This window comes from Bacillus rossius, chromosome 11, assembly GCF_032445375.1.
Source record: "Bacillus rossius redtenbacheri isolate Brsri chromosome 11, Brsri_v3, whole genome shotgun sequence".
NCBI classification, from domain to species: Eukaryota; Metazoa; Arthropoda; class Insecta; order Phasmatodea; family Bacillidae; genus Bacillus; species Bacillus rossius.
This window is the reverse complement of record NC_086338.1, coordinates 31,791,602-31,809,373: the sequence shown is the minus strand read 5'-3', so window position 1 is coordinate 31,809,373 and position 17,772 is coordinate 31,791,602.

The window sequence follows — 17,772 nt, the reverse complement described above, 5'->3', positions numbered from 1 at the left end:
GTTCAAGGTCATGCGCGTAATTCTCTGTCTCACTCTATCGAGAGGCGGTGCCGTTTGTTGAAATCCGAGCGCTTAGATACGGGCGGGCGCAACTGAATTGGAGGAGTACGGCCACCGAAAAAAAAAGTGCGGTTAAAAAATGCCAACATCAAAATTTAAGTTTTAATTATAAGAAAACTACAGAAATTTCTTAAACGTAATAACGTAAAAAAAAAAAAAAAAAATACTGACATTCGTAGTTCAGAATTTATAAAATGTGTTAACGGAGTGGCGCATTGAGTAAAATGGCAAAACACAATTTGGAATAATGCTTGACAACGTTGAATGATTTTGGTAGCTATGAAACAACTATGGCTGCGATGACTGTTCAAACGCGTGCACGTAATGTTATTAGTAACTGAAACTAATGGTATGATGTCATACTTTGTGGCTATGCAGTTTATAATTTTTTTAACATAAGATGAAGCATTTTTACATAATGTTTTGGTTGTTTCGTAATTCAAAATAAATAATCTTAAACGTTATATGGTGAATATTCCCAGTAACGAATGACCACTAAAAAAATCAATTTTGCCAACATTGATATGAAAAGTTAACGATTTACTATGTTAAGTTGCTTATAAATAACGCACATTTCCCGGATCTCCAAAGAAAATAAGAGTTTTTGTTATAGCATTGAGTTGCCACTCTTTATATTCCTTGCTTTGAGGTTAGATACACAAGTTATGCTCGTAAAAACGATGCGCAAGTATTTTGAATACAAATATATTTTCTTTTAATAACCGAAAGGTAAATATTATTTCCATGAAATATAATACAATTATTTAAACACAGACAACATATAAGAGCTATTTTTTGTTTATTATTCTATCTGGCGTGATAAATATTATATTTTAAAAACAGTTTGTGGATTTTTAATAAAAAATAAATATTTATTTATTACATCAATTTAAGTTGTTCAAAAAATTCACTTTAGTATGAATTCAACCGAATTCATGTTATTCAGGGCAGAAAATTAGAAACTACCATTAAAGATTATCTACATTCACTGTTTTGTGTAAATCTGTGCACGGACTTAGTAAGTGATATATTTATAATTCCTCATTTTAGCAACCCATTTTAACACAAGAGAAAAAGGATTTTATACTAAAAATTATTATGTTAAACCATTAATTAGCAGGAAACATGTATGAATAATCTATTTAAATTTGCATTTGAACAGTGAATATTATTTTGCAATAATAAATATATTTTATCATCGTATATTACGGATGAAAAGTTTGTATTTCCATCTAATCAGAAGAATTATGACACAGTTAATTAAATTGCTTTACAAGTTTTTACTCACATGAAAATCATTAAAAATTGGTTGGGAAGTTATATAAATATACAAAAACAAATCATTATACATACAATTTTATTATCTTAGTGGATTTAAATTAATGGTGTCCCAGTGACTACTGCGAAGAAAAAAATCTTGCGAAAGGTTTCCTCGTAATTGAAATTCGTCAAAAAAAATCTATCTATCATTTTTGGTGACATTTCTGACAAGTGGTACGATGAAATTTCAGACTGGCAAATGAATGTTGTGAAGCAATAAACAAAATATCACATTCGTGAACTACAAATGTATAGTTGTTTTTATTTTATAGTAAAAGTATATCTAATAACCCGTGGCTTTGCTCACGTAATTTCCGGGTATTGCTGATACTCTACCATTTTAAGAAAAGTATGTATTAAATTCCAAAGATTTTTGAAGAATTATACCCAAAGAACTGTCAAGTATAGAAAATATTTAATAAATAAAAATATTTTTACGACTTATTTTTAAATGTTTTAGCGTAAGCCTATTTTAACTTTTATTTAAAATTAAGTACCTACCTTATTTTCTATCTCCCGGTTTAGTGAATTTGAGAATATATTTTTCCTTGATGAAATCTTAACTCTTTTCCATCTGACGAAGAAGCCAATTAAAATATAAACTAAGACTCGCGCACTTATTGTATGTTAAGACTGCCATCGTTTTAAATTACGGTAATTTTTTTAGTTATAGTCATGCTTAGGATAATAACACAATATGCCTTATTACGCATACATTTCAGTATTCATGAAACCAATGCATTTTTATTTGAAATGTAGAGCAGTTACCAAATTTCTTATCTCGCATATTGATTTTTTTGTATGGCTAGTATTACTTAAACTAAATTTTGGAATTTTCACTGATGTACCTACTCTTTTCCCTTTTCTATGTGATTTAGAAAATATAGCAATATACGTAAACCAATTAAACCAAAATCATCCTGAATTTTTATTACCGAAAAAAGTTAAATACAAAAAATTTTAATATGCGTATTTTATTATTGAATACTGATTTAGTGGGTTCCATTTTTTTTTAAAAATAATATTTACCCCTTTTACTACTTAATAGATAACGTTGAATAAGAGAAGGTTGTTTAAGGTATGTTGATTTTCCTTGCCAATATCTAAAAGTAAATTTGTACAAACGCGAAATATAGTTTAAATAAGTATTTTACTTTTAAAATAAAACCATATTTTGAACGGAACACTGACTATTTGACCAGTACAAAGTTTTATTAGCTAATTTTCACTTCACTCGGGTACAGAATCCCATCATTCAGTGATTTCCATGGCTAGCTTCTTTTGGGATTTCATCATTCGCAAACGACGGTAAAGGAAGCTCCTCTTCAAGGTCGCCTAACGATGCTGATAAGACCTGCCGGGTAATTTGAATCGTTGGTCTTGGATTTTCGAAGGGGGGCTGGAATGGGGGGGGGGGGGGGGAAAGGATGATGTCACGACTTGGCTGGTTAACCTAGTTCTGCCAAATACCACCAGGGGCGTATACGGCCGATACCCAGCGATGAAAGCGATCGCAGCGGCGGAGCTTGGAACTACAACAATTCTTCTGAGAAACCGGACAGAAAATTTAACCTGGGCTCGCGACTTCTATACATTATATATATTCAATGATTAGACCGACGCGACGGGGAGAGACGGATGCGCGGGTCCTCGGATCGGCACGATCGAGTTTCCCGCCAAGGGAGGGAGCGCGCGGCGTGATATTTCACCCACCAGTTGCTCGCGGGGGGGCTGTAAAGTCAACCACCCTGTGAGTCCCCGCTTCCCCACCCCCTCCCCCATCAGCCGGGCGAGTAATGGAAGAGTCCTCGGATGGACCGGAACGAATCCCCCTGCCAAATGGACAAGTTAACGCGATCCCCGGGTAAAAAAAAAAAAAAAAAAAAAAAATCACGTGACCGAGTCTTTCAGTACTCGTCAGAGATGTTGCGACCTCTAACATCGGTAACGAGCAAATTCACGTGGCCTCAAGTTGCAAATAACCCTTATAGTACGAAACTCGGACACGAAATTTAACGTAAAACTCTTTGAAATATTGCCGAGCGTGATAAATATATACGCAAATTGTTTTTTTTAAAATTACATTTCGTGACGCGAATCACACGTGGTTTCCGCTACCGTCGTTAGAATTCGTTGCCGGAGGGATCATTTGATTAGAAGGCCTGGATTTTAAAAACTATATAATGAAACGACTCCAAACAAAAGCGGAAAATTTTCGAAAAAAAATAAAAATAAATACTAAACCCCAAATTTGGACCTGACTTTCGAGAAAGGAATATTATTAAAATACTGCCCAATTTGTTAAAATTACCAAACAGTTAATACCACTTAAGTTTTAGTTTTAGCTTTGTTCATTTTTGGTTTGCACCATCCTCCACGGATGGCAGCACCGTGGCTACACATTTCCGTTCCCGATCGACTTCCGTTCCATCAACGGGAATCACTCCGACCAAGTACCGTGTACCGAGAGCTAAGGGATGCTGCACATGAAAGGAGAATCTCGTCGACGATGACCCCCTCTGCCGCCCGAGTGCGGTCTGGTTCGGGCCTAACCTCGTCTTGGCTGTCGCAGCCTTGGTCGCAGCCCCGGAGGCCGACGGCGAACTGCTTGGACCGCCGCGGTCTCGGTCAGGAAGGAAGTTCTCTCCCGAAGCTCGTTTGCTTGAGAGGGCTTTAGTCCGGTCATCTTTGGGGGCTTCCTTTCTGCGGCGGAACTTCCTCGAGAGTTGAAGGGACATGGAACCGAAAATGTCCATGTCGGTTTTCAACAGCTTTCCTGCCACAACAATTATTTGTCGTTTGAATTTTGAACCCTCGTTAAGGCTTAAAGCACACACTAGAGGGATTTTCTGACGTTATGAAATTTTGTCTTTTTGAAGTTTTAATGCATTTGTAGTCAGTCAAGTTAAACGCAGGTGAGTTCACAAGAAATTTAAAAAAATATTTGTAGCAGCCATTTACTAAACTTCAGGCATTTCAATAAACTAACAAAGCCAAATTTTTAATATTAGTACCATGAACTTTTGAAAAAAAGATGGTGGTTTTCAATTTTGGATTGGGACGAGAGCCGAACTGGGATATCTAATGTAGAGCCTCGTTTATCTCTGGGATTCATTTCACTCCAGGCTGGACTCGACTTGCATAATTATGTTCAAACAGACCTTTTTAGAATGCTAGTTGGCAGGTAATAAGGCGGGTTTTAATGTGATTCGTTAACCACTTTTTTTAACGCTTGTGTATAGCTGGTTGTGTGTCGTCAAGGTAGTCAAGAACAATGCAGTCCATCTATCAACTTGGATATGTACTTCTGCTTCAAGTCTACTTTTATACCCAAATAATCTGCAAAATAATCGTAGTTCTACATATTAAAACAAAATCAATGTAAGACTTTTTTTTAAGAAGGTTGCTTGGCTTATGGGTTGTTGCCGCGTCCAAGGCGAATATATCACACGTTTCGGTCGACTTTGCAGTCGTCATCATCAGGTTAGAGTTACTTACTGAAGTTATTACAAGTTCTCTTTCCTTTTAATACTCTCGCCTGAGATGAGTGTTTCCCTATTGGCAGCAGCTGTGAGCCAATCACAGCCTTCATTTAGTCTAGTTTGCATGTTGGTTTAGCCAATCGGAGCTGAGCATCTGTTATTGGCTGGGGGTGCTGGCAAATCAGTGGCCTCTTCTCTTCTGATTGGCTGGGCTATTTTGGCCAACCGGAGGCAACCTGTCGTTTGTTAGATGCAGATCTAGGTTTTGAGATTTTCTGAAGAGTGGATCCCATTTTCTGCGTAATTTGTAGCCATCTTCTCTATTTAGGTTTGCTGTGTGTTTTAATATTTTTACTGATTCTCGAATGTATCTTTTCTTGTATTGTCGGATGTTAGGTACAATTTTGTGTCTGGTTTCCAAGATGAGTTTCGTGAGAACTTGTAATAACCTCAGTAGGTAACTCTACCCTGATCATGGCGACTGCAAGGTTAACCGAAATGTAGGTGATATATTCGCCTTGGACGCGGCTACAACCCAGATGCCAAGCAACTTCAGACAATGGCCGCGAAAGACTGCGATCTTTAGTTTTGTAGAAAATATTTTCAATATTGAACGAAACAGTTTAAAACATATTTACAGTTAAATACATACATAACAAAAGCACGCGTGCACACAATCTACTTCTTGGAAAAGTAAGTCATAAGTTGTTGCTGCGATGGAGTAGATTACCGACCACGCATCATTACATGCTTTATATTAGCTTCACCTGTATGTTTGTTTGTCTGTCCGTCTGTAACTCTTGCGACTAAGAGTGAGTGGCTCATCACTGTAAAATGTCCCACCAATTTCATTACGTTCGTTAGCCGAGCGGTCTAAGGCGCGCGACTTCTGTGACGTCAGCTTTCGGATTCAGCGATCGTGGGTTGTACTCCCGGCCACGCCGAAAAAAAAAGTTTTTTTTTTTTCGGTAAATTCTAAGATTATATCCATACATCTAACTGTAAATGATTCGGAGAGACTTTACCATTTCTTTGTGACGTTGCAACTCCAAATAGTTATCTCAGATGGTAATAGGTAGTGTCGGTAACTCATTTCCCTATGATAATTATACATAAATATAGTTTAAAAAACTAAAAAAAACATGCTTTTAAAGAATATCAAACTAAAAAGTTAAAAATAAATATAGTTTAAAAAACTAAAGAAACATGCTTTTAAAGATTATCAAACTAAAAAGTAAAAAATAATTTTAAAATTTAATTTATGACAATAGTATATAAGCAATACTAGTATAAACGAGAAAAAAGCATGGGGTGCTTAATATACAAAAAATATGGCACAAAGCGCCTCAAGCTTTTTTCTCATTTATACTAGTATTGCTTATATACTATTGTCATAAATTAAATTTTAAAATTATTTTTTACTTTTTAGTTTGATTATCTTTAAAAGCATGTTTCTTTAGTTTTTTAAACTATATTTTGATTGGGTGAGTTTCTCTCAGTTACATGTCTCATGTCAACACACCAAGCAAATGCTTCCTGAGTGGCTCAGTCGAATAAGGTTCACATTAATTTAAAATAAAAATGGAACAGAAATATTAATTAAAAATAACAGATATAATTTTTTTCTACGTTTGTATGAAAACAACTATATCACTGCAAAGTGTTGTTCACAGTAATACTGGGTTCGGATTCTTACACAGGCATTTATGCTTTGTGTTGTCCCAGTACCTCCAATAGTTAAAGTTCCCTGAATAGCTTTCTAGTATTAACTGCGCATATAACAAGCATGATAAAATAAATTCAAACTGTTTAATATTTTATTAGTTTTCCGTGTATTAAAAAACAATGCTTGAGTGCATCATCGATTAAAATATAAAATTTTGCGCCAAATTTCGTAAGAAATACTCAGTATTATCTCGAAAAACGTGTTTTATACATGCAAAGTGAATTATAGTCATGTGTTGTGCAAGTTTACAATGACTTTCTTGAAGTATGACAAACTGTTTCTTGAAAACTGGTTTCCAAAGGAATTTTTTTCGTTAAAGTACGGGAAATTTTTTTCTGTGCATATCTTATTGCGATCTAACAGGCGTCCATGTTGTTTCACGAAAAATGCCTGCCTCGACGAATAGTTTTTATGTGTGCGAATCTCGTGCGATTCTTGAGAATGAAGGAAAGCAGACGTGTCTCAGGCGGCAGCCAATGACAGTTCGCCATCTCTCGCGTACGAATATGACTGAGCATGCTATCCTGACAGTCAAAAACACCGAGAAATGGTAGTGTGTCAAGCTGTTGTGTTTTCCGTTTAATGCGGAACAACGTAACAAGGTCATGTGTGAAATACACTCGGTAAGCTCGATCTGTGGCTTGTACAGTTCGTGACACGTAACTTGCACCAGGTTTGATATTTCCCAAAAGTAGTACAAGTGATACTCATTTCCAAACTTCCACCTGCAAAGCAACACATGATGTTTGTTCACGAACACGGGCAACCAAACACTGATCACAGAAAAAAAACAGGGGCGGAAGGATACTGACACCATTGGTACTACTTTTAATTGGAAAGAAGTTTCGTGACACAGACTTTACATACGAAGTCGTGAACGGCGGTTAAAGTTCCGTTGTTTTGAGTCCGAAGCGTTGCTATACATGCCCCGCGTTGAATGTCGCGTGAAAAGAGCATCAATGAGTGATGTGGCCGTCACCGAAGAGAGAGAGAGAGAGAGAGAGAGAGAGAGAGAGAGAGAGAGAGAGAGAGAGATTTGCGGCTTTTGGAACAGCGGCTGTCATCTCTTGCGGCGAGAAGAAATATGGGGACGTTGACGGCGGAGCAGCAATTGAATTCATCTCTTAGGGGATTCCCAGAGGAGTTGGGGGTTTTTAAAAGAAGAGGAATATGAGAGCTCGAGAAAACTCCCTGGCAAAAATAAAATAAAATAAAATAATCGCGGTATGACTATTCAAGAGCTTCTCCTCGAGTTACTGGAAGCCACGATGCCTTTTTTTTTTCCATTTGGGGAACGTGATGGATGGTCGCCGCGGGTGGGTGGGACCGCGTAGTGCCTCGCTGTTTAAAAAAATTCTCACCTAAAATTAATGTAGAACTCTGGTAAATAATTATCCAGACATTTTTAGTAGGTTTGCAGATATTACAACAGAACCCAGAACTCGGAAAACGGAATACGACGTAATTTCTACGAATATGTTGTCTGGAACTACGAAGAAGTGTTCTTTCATTTGAGGGGCATTCATCGTTTAAAAGTTGGTAAATTTACTGTTAAATTGTTACAGTGTAGTTGACGTCGACATCAACGAAACGTTAAAAACGATTATGCCCCGTCTCCGATGTTCGGATATTTTACCATAGATTTCATTGCATTTTTCTGGTTAAATTTTTTTCTATGATGCGAGATGAATTTAATGATACTGGAAACACCAGCTTTTACAGAAAATGAGAACTCCCTTAAACATATCTATGAACTTGAAAACAATATAGAAAAATGTATTACTGTCAAGATCGTAGACTGTGGTAAATCTCTGACAGCAAAATTGTGGAAACGACACGATGAAATAAATTATAATGATACTGCTCATGGTAATGATGATGTTTACCACTGGGATGAAGACGTTGATTATGACTACGAGACTGGTGATAGTGATGAAAACACTGAGATTTTAAAAATTGTAATAATATAATGCAAGGAATATTGTTACAGCAGAAAGAATTGATAACACGTCATAGAATGATCCAAACATTTTGGTCGACAGGTTAAGAATCCTACTTGGATTGCAAAATGCTGAAAAAGTATCCATCATCAAAGAACATGGACTATACTTCGTGAACTAATAAGTGCGAGTTACATACAATGATTGCCTTATATAACCTGCATGCCCCTGTTGAAACCAGGAGCCATTGCAACGATTTGCAGATATTGAAGTTGTTGAAGCTAGTTGGAGCCGCTGGAGCAACGTTCAGAAAATATTTAGTCAAACTATATTTCATACAAAATTAAATGTAAAAAAATAAAGATGGTTATGAACTGGTTTATGTTTTCACTCACATATTATACCAGTCGCTGAAAGTATATAAGTGGAGGCCAGTTCACTTGTGGCTATGGTAGGGTAAAGATTGGCTCCCTCTTCTAAGTATCCTGGGATGTAGTTTGTATGTGTATGTTTCCAACATCGACTTCGATGGAAGGTATACTATCGTCAGCGGGGAACCTGATGGCAGCGATGTCGACGAAGACCATGGAGATCCCGATGGAACATGTACCATCGTCAACTAGATCTTATTGGTAGGGACTTAAATGACCGTGGATATCCCGAGGGAAAGTGTATCATCGTCACCGACAACGCTAGAGGAGACTTTAATGCATGCAGTGCCTTAAGAGGAAACTTCTATCTCACCTTCGTCATCAACTAGTTAGACTTTGGTGAACCTATTGACGATGACTACTGGAGGTGCAACTAAGTATTCCAAGCATTTATGCAGCCATTGTGGAAAGATAATATCGAACAACAGTAATGCTCTTCGACATGAGAAGAGTGAATGTGCTAAGCATCAGTTACGCAAAAAGTATGGGCTGTAAAAATTGTCGCAAGCAATTCGCAATAAATGATAAGTGGAAAAGACACTTGGAAACATGCAAAGGTCCTGCTGCGTAGCAGAAAGTAAAGTTTTCGCCACAACATCTATGCAACGATGCGCTTAAGAGTACACCGGCAATTGGTACAACTGCAGTAACACGAGCATCTGGTTCGGGCCTCAAAGGTTCTTTACCATCGAAGAGACATCCTTACAACTACTGTGATATGTCGTTCGCATTTGTCCATGATGCACGAAGACACGAGAGGAGCAGATGTCTGAAGAATCCTTCTCGTATGAAGATTCGCTGTGATAAGTGACAACTATGGTTTACTCGTATTGTCACTTTGAGACGACTTGCGAAAAAACTGCAAAGGTGAAGTTATTTTGCCTGCTTTAGAATTACATGTTGACGTTTCCGAATCCTCAGTTTAGGTTGGATATTCGTTTGCGTACAAGCACACAAACAGATGCGCAGCAACCAATAGTGAGGACGCCTGAACATGAATCTATTTATTTATTGCCTTATTTTAAGTGGCGAATTTAAGGCGTACCTCCTTGTCTTACACTTAACCACATACATATTTACTAACTAGGTACACATACCAAAAATTGTCATAAATACAACCCAAGAATGTGCTTGGTGGATTACAGGTAAATGATAATGGATTCCACTTGGCGAAATCTGCATTTCCCGGAATGTTGAAAGACTACTATTATTTAAATACCTTTATTGAGACAAAATACATTTGTATTTTTCTTAGCGATACCAAGTAGAACACAGATTATTGATGAAGTAGCAACGCATGGATCTTTAAAATATGACTTGTGGTTGGCCGAGGACCAAGTGAAGAAGTGCGCTTTATCATTCCAACGAAGTGAAGCATTCTTTTTAACACAGCATCGAGAAACCCTGTCAGGAAAAAAGACTATGTTTGGAAAGGATCAGGTTGTACCTTGTCTTCAGTAAACTGATTGGAGCCGAGAATTTGTCAGCCCAAGCCAATGCAGAATTAAAAAAAAAAGCATATTAAATTGCTAAATTTTGCAAGTGTTAATGAATTAGAGTAGAAGTTTCCTAAAACAATGTTTGTAAATAATTCCCTTTTTTATTTCCGGCACTTGTGATTTAGACTTTTATGTAAAAACAATAAATTGAAGTGGTTTTGATCAAAATATTTATTAATAATAATGTTTAAACCTAAAATTGTTTTAGTTCTGATTAAGGATCGAACCCAGGACAGGAATCGATTGAAGCAATCAATAATGGTTCGCATTTGAGCCTTTTCATTATCATATCGAGGTTTATTTTTTCACAGCTGGTTTGACTTTAATCGGAAGGAAAAATTAAAATGAGTGACGGAATTAATACAGTATTTTGAAGTGAAACTTCTTTAAATCCGGTTGGGTAAGTCGAATTTATGTCGTCATCAGCGAGACGAAAGTGTAACGCATAGGACAACGAAGATTGCAGCGAGCTGGTTGAAGGTCAGGAGAGGGACACTCGATGATATGTTTGCATGACAGTAGACTCACTTGCATATTTGAGCACTTGCGTACTTGTTCACTTGTATGCTCGCATACTTGCGCACTCACATACTTGCACACATTCTTATATAGAATGTCCCAAACTCAGCATCTACCCGAGAACAGTAGATGGACCAATTAATTACGGATCTGAATTAAAAAACCAAAGATAAAAAAGTGTCTTAGTTTTCGAGTTATAGGTAGAGACCGGAAAAATTCGCGAATTCATTTCGCGATAGGCTAAAATACAAATAGTGATACCTCAGTGCTGCCTCTGCTATTGGCTCACAACTCACCTGGATGTCTCTGGGCCAATGAGAAACGCCCGACCAAAGCTTTATCGAATCACAGGCTGCTACGTTGGGAAGTCTCACAACACAGCAGCAAATGAGTGGGTGGCATTTGACCGAGTGTACGTAGAACTGTGGAGTTCATCCTAGAGGTCATTGAACCCGCGAATTTTTCCTGTTCCTAGTTATAGGCTTTTTTTTCCAAACATTTACATTTTTTACTATGCGCCAAATTACTAGCTACTGGACTAAAATTTTTTTTGCTGCTTATAAATAACCCTACTGTTGATAATTAAAAATAAAATCAAACTTCCCCTGTTTTTAATTGGGGGGGGGGGGGGGGGGAGAGAGAAAGATATGTAAAAGACTTATGCGGTAAAAAATTTTAATCGTGTAAATTTAATTATTCATACTTTAAAAAAACTTGGCCAACTGAGTGAGTTATTAGAAAAAAATTGCAAATAAAAGCAAATAAATTTCTAAGTTAGCAACGTGAATTTTTTTGCAGTGTGAATAGTAATTTTTAAAAATTGTTGCTGCATAATTCGTGCATAGAACATTTTTTTTCTCTTTTCTTAATGTTTGAGTTGTCAACAGTTACGTTATTTATGATTGCTTAGCAAAAAAAAAAAAAAAAAATGTTTAGTCACAAAAGCTAATAACTAGGGACCGGAAGAATTCGCGGGTTTAATGACCTCTAGGATGAACTTTATAGTTCTACGTACACTCGGTCAAATGTCACCCTCTCATTGGCTGCTGTCTTGTGAAGGTGTCCCGACGTAGCGGCCTGTGATTCGATACAGCTTCGGTTGAGTGTTTCTCACTGGCCCAGAGTCGTCCAGGTGAGTTGTGAGCCAATAGCAGAGGCAGCACTGAGGTATAACTATTTGAATTTCAGGCTGTCGTGAAATGCGAATTTTTCCTGTCTCTACTAATAACATGGTGCAGAGAGGTGGATTAAAAAATCTTCGGAGAAAAAATTGCCTATAACTCTAAAACTACGGCACTTTTTTTGGGGTTTGTGTGTTTTTTTTTTAAATTCAAACCCCGTAATTAATTGGCCTATCAACTTGTCTTGGCTTGCCGGTGAGTTGTGGGACATGCTGTATATATTCTCGTACCACTTTATCTGTGAAGTATCACCTCCAGCGCGCGCGCGTGTGTGTGTTTCTCCGTATCAGCACGCCAGCGCCTTGCGCCAGACAACCCGCGCCGCCGCGCCTATTTATTTACTTACTTATTTATCGACGCTCGCTAACCAGCTCTCTTGACCCAAACATGCCGTCGGCCCTGTCGGTGGTCGGAAGTTTCACCGACGAGCGGGGTAAACAAGCGCGAGATGCCACCACGTCTCTCCCTCCCTCCCTCCCTCCCTCTCTGTCTGCCCGTCTGTCTGTTGCTTGACGCTCCGCTGACGGCTTGAAAGCCGCCGATTGGTCCGCAGAGAGACGTCTAGCGGCGCTCCTCGTCTTGACGGCTTCCCGGACGGACCGACCACATACGCGATCCTCCAGAGTGTCTGTCCCCTGAAGTTGGAAGTCCACTCGTTAGCAGTCGGACAAAAAAAAAACAATCGCAGCTCTATAAAGCCTACTACGCGATATATATATTTTAAATTTATTTATTTCATATCCTTTGACCCTATTTCTGGCGTATGATACATGTCAAGTACATATAGAAATTAAAATATATATATATATATATAAAGTTTCACAAAAACAAAACACAAAGTATACAATTTCACAAAAAACAAAAACACAAAATATACAATTTCACAAAACAAAAAAAAAACACAAACACAATTACATTTTACTAATAAGTTATTAATTACAGAATATGAAACTACTGAAAGTATAATTAAAAGTGAAACAGAACGCATAACACATAATTAGTATGCAATAAAGATAGTAATAGCATAAATTACAAGTGGGTTTGAAATTACCCTATAAAATATTTACTAAATTTATTTTATTTTTATAAAGTCTTTAACATCTTTGAAGGAATAGAAAAACAGTTTTTTCTGCTATTTTTTTTTAACTCTATTGCAATTTTTTTATTATTTATATTTTTAACATGCTGAGGTAGACTATTATACAAGCAGATGCCCACATAATTCCAGTTTTTGGCATATTGGCTGGATTTGTTTAATAGCTTGAAAAGAATTCGCCAGGAAGAATCGTACAAATGCCATCGTGTATTGAGTATTGATAATACCAACACATTTGCAAGAAAATAGCGTGAAACGTCATAACTAAAAAAAAAATTGTTTTGCTATGCAAATAGAAAATAAGGGGGGAGGGGGAGATCGTACACAAGCGGAAAAGATTGTACACACCAACTCCCTTACTTCTTACCCCCGTGGTCTTGGGAGCCAGGTCAAAATGCGTTTATTGAATTGAAAAAAAAAAAAAAAACTTAAATTTGCCAAGAAAAAGGATTACTAATATATCCAAAGATCTTTGTAAAGGTACGTATTTTTTAGTTAGTTTTTAATTAGTTTGTTTCATAAATTATCGGTCCTGATATAAACTTGAATTATTATTATTTTGATGTGTAAAATCTTAGCTCTCGGTATCCGTCAGTTGGTGGGAGTAATTTTGTGAAAATGGAACGGAAGTCGCATGGAACGGAAATGTGTAACCACGGTGCTGTCATCTGTGGCGGATTGCTTGAACCAAAATTCACAAGGCCAAATGGAATCTGTATAGTATTATATGGTTAATGAATGTTAACTATATATATATATATATATATATATATATATATAACTATATATATATATATATATATATATATATATATATAATAAGAATATCTCAGGAAAAAAAATTACGAGTCCTTTAACTTTCCTTTTTGTTCTTTTAAGCCATCCTGCCCTACACAAGCACACGAACTGCATCATACTTGTTCCGAAACTACCCAAAGCGCTTCAAATGCACCTACTTTGAAAAAAATTGTAGGAAATTAAAAAAAAAAGTCTAACATAACCTGTAATGGTTTGTGTTCTGTTAGGAAAGGTTATTAGCATCTTGAAACCGAATTATAGTTAGGTTTTAAAAAGGGGGGAAATGTAAACATGTTTTCCCCTAAAAATGAATATTTTTCGTATATTTATCATGCTCGGCATTATTTTTAAGAATTTTACGTTAAATTGTGTGTCTGAGTTTCGTATTAGAAGTTTATTTGTATCATCAGATTACATTAATGTCCTCGTTACCGAGGTTAAGTGATTACAAATCACTGGCGAATACTGAAAGACCAAGCTCACATATTTTTTTATATTTTGTAATTATTTTTAAATATTATTAAGAGTGATTTTGGTAGAATTTTTTTTTTAAGATTCTCTAAATGGCTGTTTCTATTCATCCTTTTGTACGGTGGCTGGTACGTGTTAAAAAATAAACCTGTAAAAGAAACCTATATGGCATTTAGACTCGTCTTGCAGTTCCAGATGAGTTTTTTTTAAATTATTGAATGATGCCAGGCTTCGCGTTGCAGTATCCGAACGCCAGTCCCACGAACGGATGGATATTCCCCGCGCTCGTGGTGCGCATTATCCCGCGCCAAAGAAGCGTTCCCTTACCACCCGACGCCGCCACCGACGCGTCAGTAACGAGAGGGGTCGGCGTATGAAGCGCCATGATCAAAAGAAAAGCCCGTGGCACCTCTCCCGGTATTTCCCGCGCGGCTTTTTTTTTTTCTGTCGTTACTCGTGTGGATACAGTTGCTAAAAGGAAGAATATGAAAACAATTGCACTCATCGTGATGGAAAAGTTGAGGGACTTCAGTCCTCTCTTAGAACCGTCATGATTTCAGATCTCGTTACTCTTTGAAGGTATCTCGGAAATTCTGTGAATCTGATTTTTTAAAAAAAATGTGAGCGAGTCTTTCAGTTCTCGCCAGAGATATGTAACAGCTATAACCTCGGTGACGACCAAATTCGTGTGTTTTCATGTTGCAAATACACTTACAATACGAAACATGGACACGAAATAAAACTTAGAATTCTTTAACATAATGCCGAGCGAGATAAATATACGCAAGTTGTATTTTCAACTACATTTCTGGATGCGAATAACACGTAGTTTCCGCACTTGCCATTAGAATTGGTTGCCGGATCAGCTACGTTGGCTATTGAATCATTTGGTTAGCAGCTCGAAATTTCAAATTATATAATGAAACTGTTCCTATAAAAGAGTAAAAGACACGATAAAATACTAAACCCCCAGCTTTAGACCTGATTTTCGACAAGGAATTATATTAAAATACTGCCCATCTTGTTAAAATTCGTCAAATAGTTAATAGTGCGAAGTTTCCCTTTGACTTTTTGTTCGCCCCAACCGCCACAGATACGAAATCACTCCTACGAAATGCCGTATACCAGAGCTAAGATGTTCAACATCAATAAATAGAGTCATTATGTGTAAAACCCGTTGTTTTTTATCTACTCCCTTCACGCTACCAATAATAAAATGATATCAGAAATAATACAATCGGACGGTGATTACATATTTTCTTAGCAGCCTCAAGATTAAGTTGACAGATACGAGGGGCGCGTAGTTTCATATTATATTTAAAGGTGAGGAAACAAAAGACGCCACATTGGTTTCAATAGTTTCTATACAATAACAAAATATTTTATCTTTTAATTTCGAAATTGGTCGTCGTTAAGGCTGAGATCACTTACTGAGAGATTTTCTGAAGCTAATTCATAGTGTATATTGACAGTGTTATTACAGTTGTAGTAATAAAAAATAGAGTTTAAAGCTAAACTCCAATGAATTCACAAGGGATAATCTTTGTAGAAGTCAGTCACCATTTAACTCATGCTTTCCAATCAGTTATATACTGTGATTTAAGAAACCAAATTTTTAAATAAAATAGATATGGCCTAAAATATGTTAAAAGCAAAGTGGCGTCTTTCGTTTCCAATCTCTTCCCCGGAATAAATGCAATTAATATTCTAAAATGCAAATAAATTTGAGATGTAAAAGAGGCAGAAATGTCGATGAACCGAGGTCTGTAAATGGTCCTGTATATCGCTAGAGTCTTTATCGTGATCAGTGAGTTACCTACACTGGATCCTTGTTATGCGGAAAGTCATATCGGAGAATGTATACGGTACGTAAAACACCATACGTGTGGTTAGTTGTGTATCTTGCCAATATCTGTAAAACCTTTGTCATGGTTCGTAGACTCCTTGGCTACTAGGCCACTGGTAATGTTTTGTTTATTCAAATATTTTGTTGCGAACTATGATATTATAAAGGGAAAAAAAATAATGTGGCGAGTTAGGTTTCGAGAAAGGCGTTAACTTGAGACGCAATATTGGTGCAAACAATTACGACATAAGGAGACGCGTTTCGGTAGTGTTTGCTTAGTCATGTAGGGAGAAGCTTTTAGTGTTGATTGGTTGCAGACGACGTGAGTTGTAGGAAACTAATGGCTGAATCTGAGGTTTTTCTCGACAAATAAATAAATTATATATCATTCAAAAGGTAAACGTTTCTACTTAGAAAATTATTTTATAGTTGGCCTAACTCATCACTTAAATTGGTAACACTGATACGCGAAAAAAATACATTTGTGTGTGCAATTATAAAGAAGATGGGAATGGACCATAGGAAAATTACATACTTAAGTAACTCAGTAAGAAATCGAGTACGTATGCCAACGTACAACATTTGTATGTTGTTAAAAACCTAATTAAATAAAAAATAAATAAATACATTGTGTGTACTCAACAAAGGAAAGAAGTCTGGCTTACCTGTCGTGAAAAAAAATAAAGGTACCTTTACACTAGTCAATCAAACATGTCAACAGCAAACCTCAAAAATGTTGGAGAAATGGTTGACAAGTATGGAGGCGTTGATGTTAGCCCAAACGTAGGGTGGATTGCAGATTGCAGTTTGCAGTTTGCAGTTTGCAGTTTGCAGTTTGTTGGTCCAGCCAGTCAATATGCAAACGAAGGGGCTGTCCCTACCACCACAACGTGTGAGGTTTGCGCGTGTGTGGAGGGTTGTCAAAACTTAACACGTGGACAGTCGAATTAGTGGGCAACTTCGAGGAAAATGTGATCTTGGGGGAATTGTATTGGAATGCTATAGGGAATTCCGCTGTTGTTGGATAATTCACACGAAAAACATCAAGGAAGTGAAAAATGAAGCATGTAAAACTTTACTCAAAATTTACAAAAATTAGATTATCCAGGCAGCAAATCGCTGAATATTGCTCCGTCCATCCTGAGGTAGTTTTTTTTAGGTCATCTTCATTTGTGCGTAAACTTCATCTTTAAGAACATTCTTAGCCTATTTTTCCTAGGAAGAAGGCTCACGAGATCACCTTTCCGCCTGGATGTTCGTGTGCAGCTGGGTATGTATGTATATGTAGGTAGGTATGTTTGTACGTGTGGACGTAGAGTAAGAATTATTCTTCGCCAATAGGCAATTTTTGACAGGAAAGTCGTAAAAAAAAACAACAACAAATAAATAAACATTTTTTGACG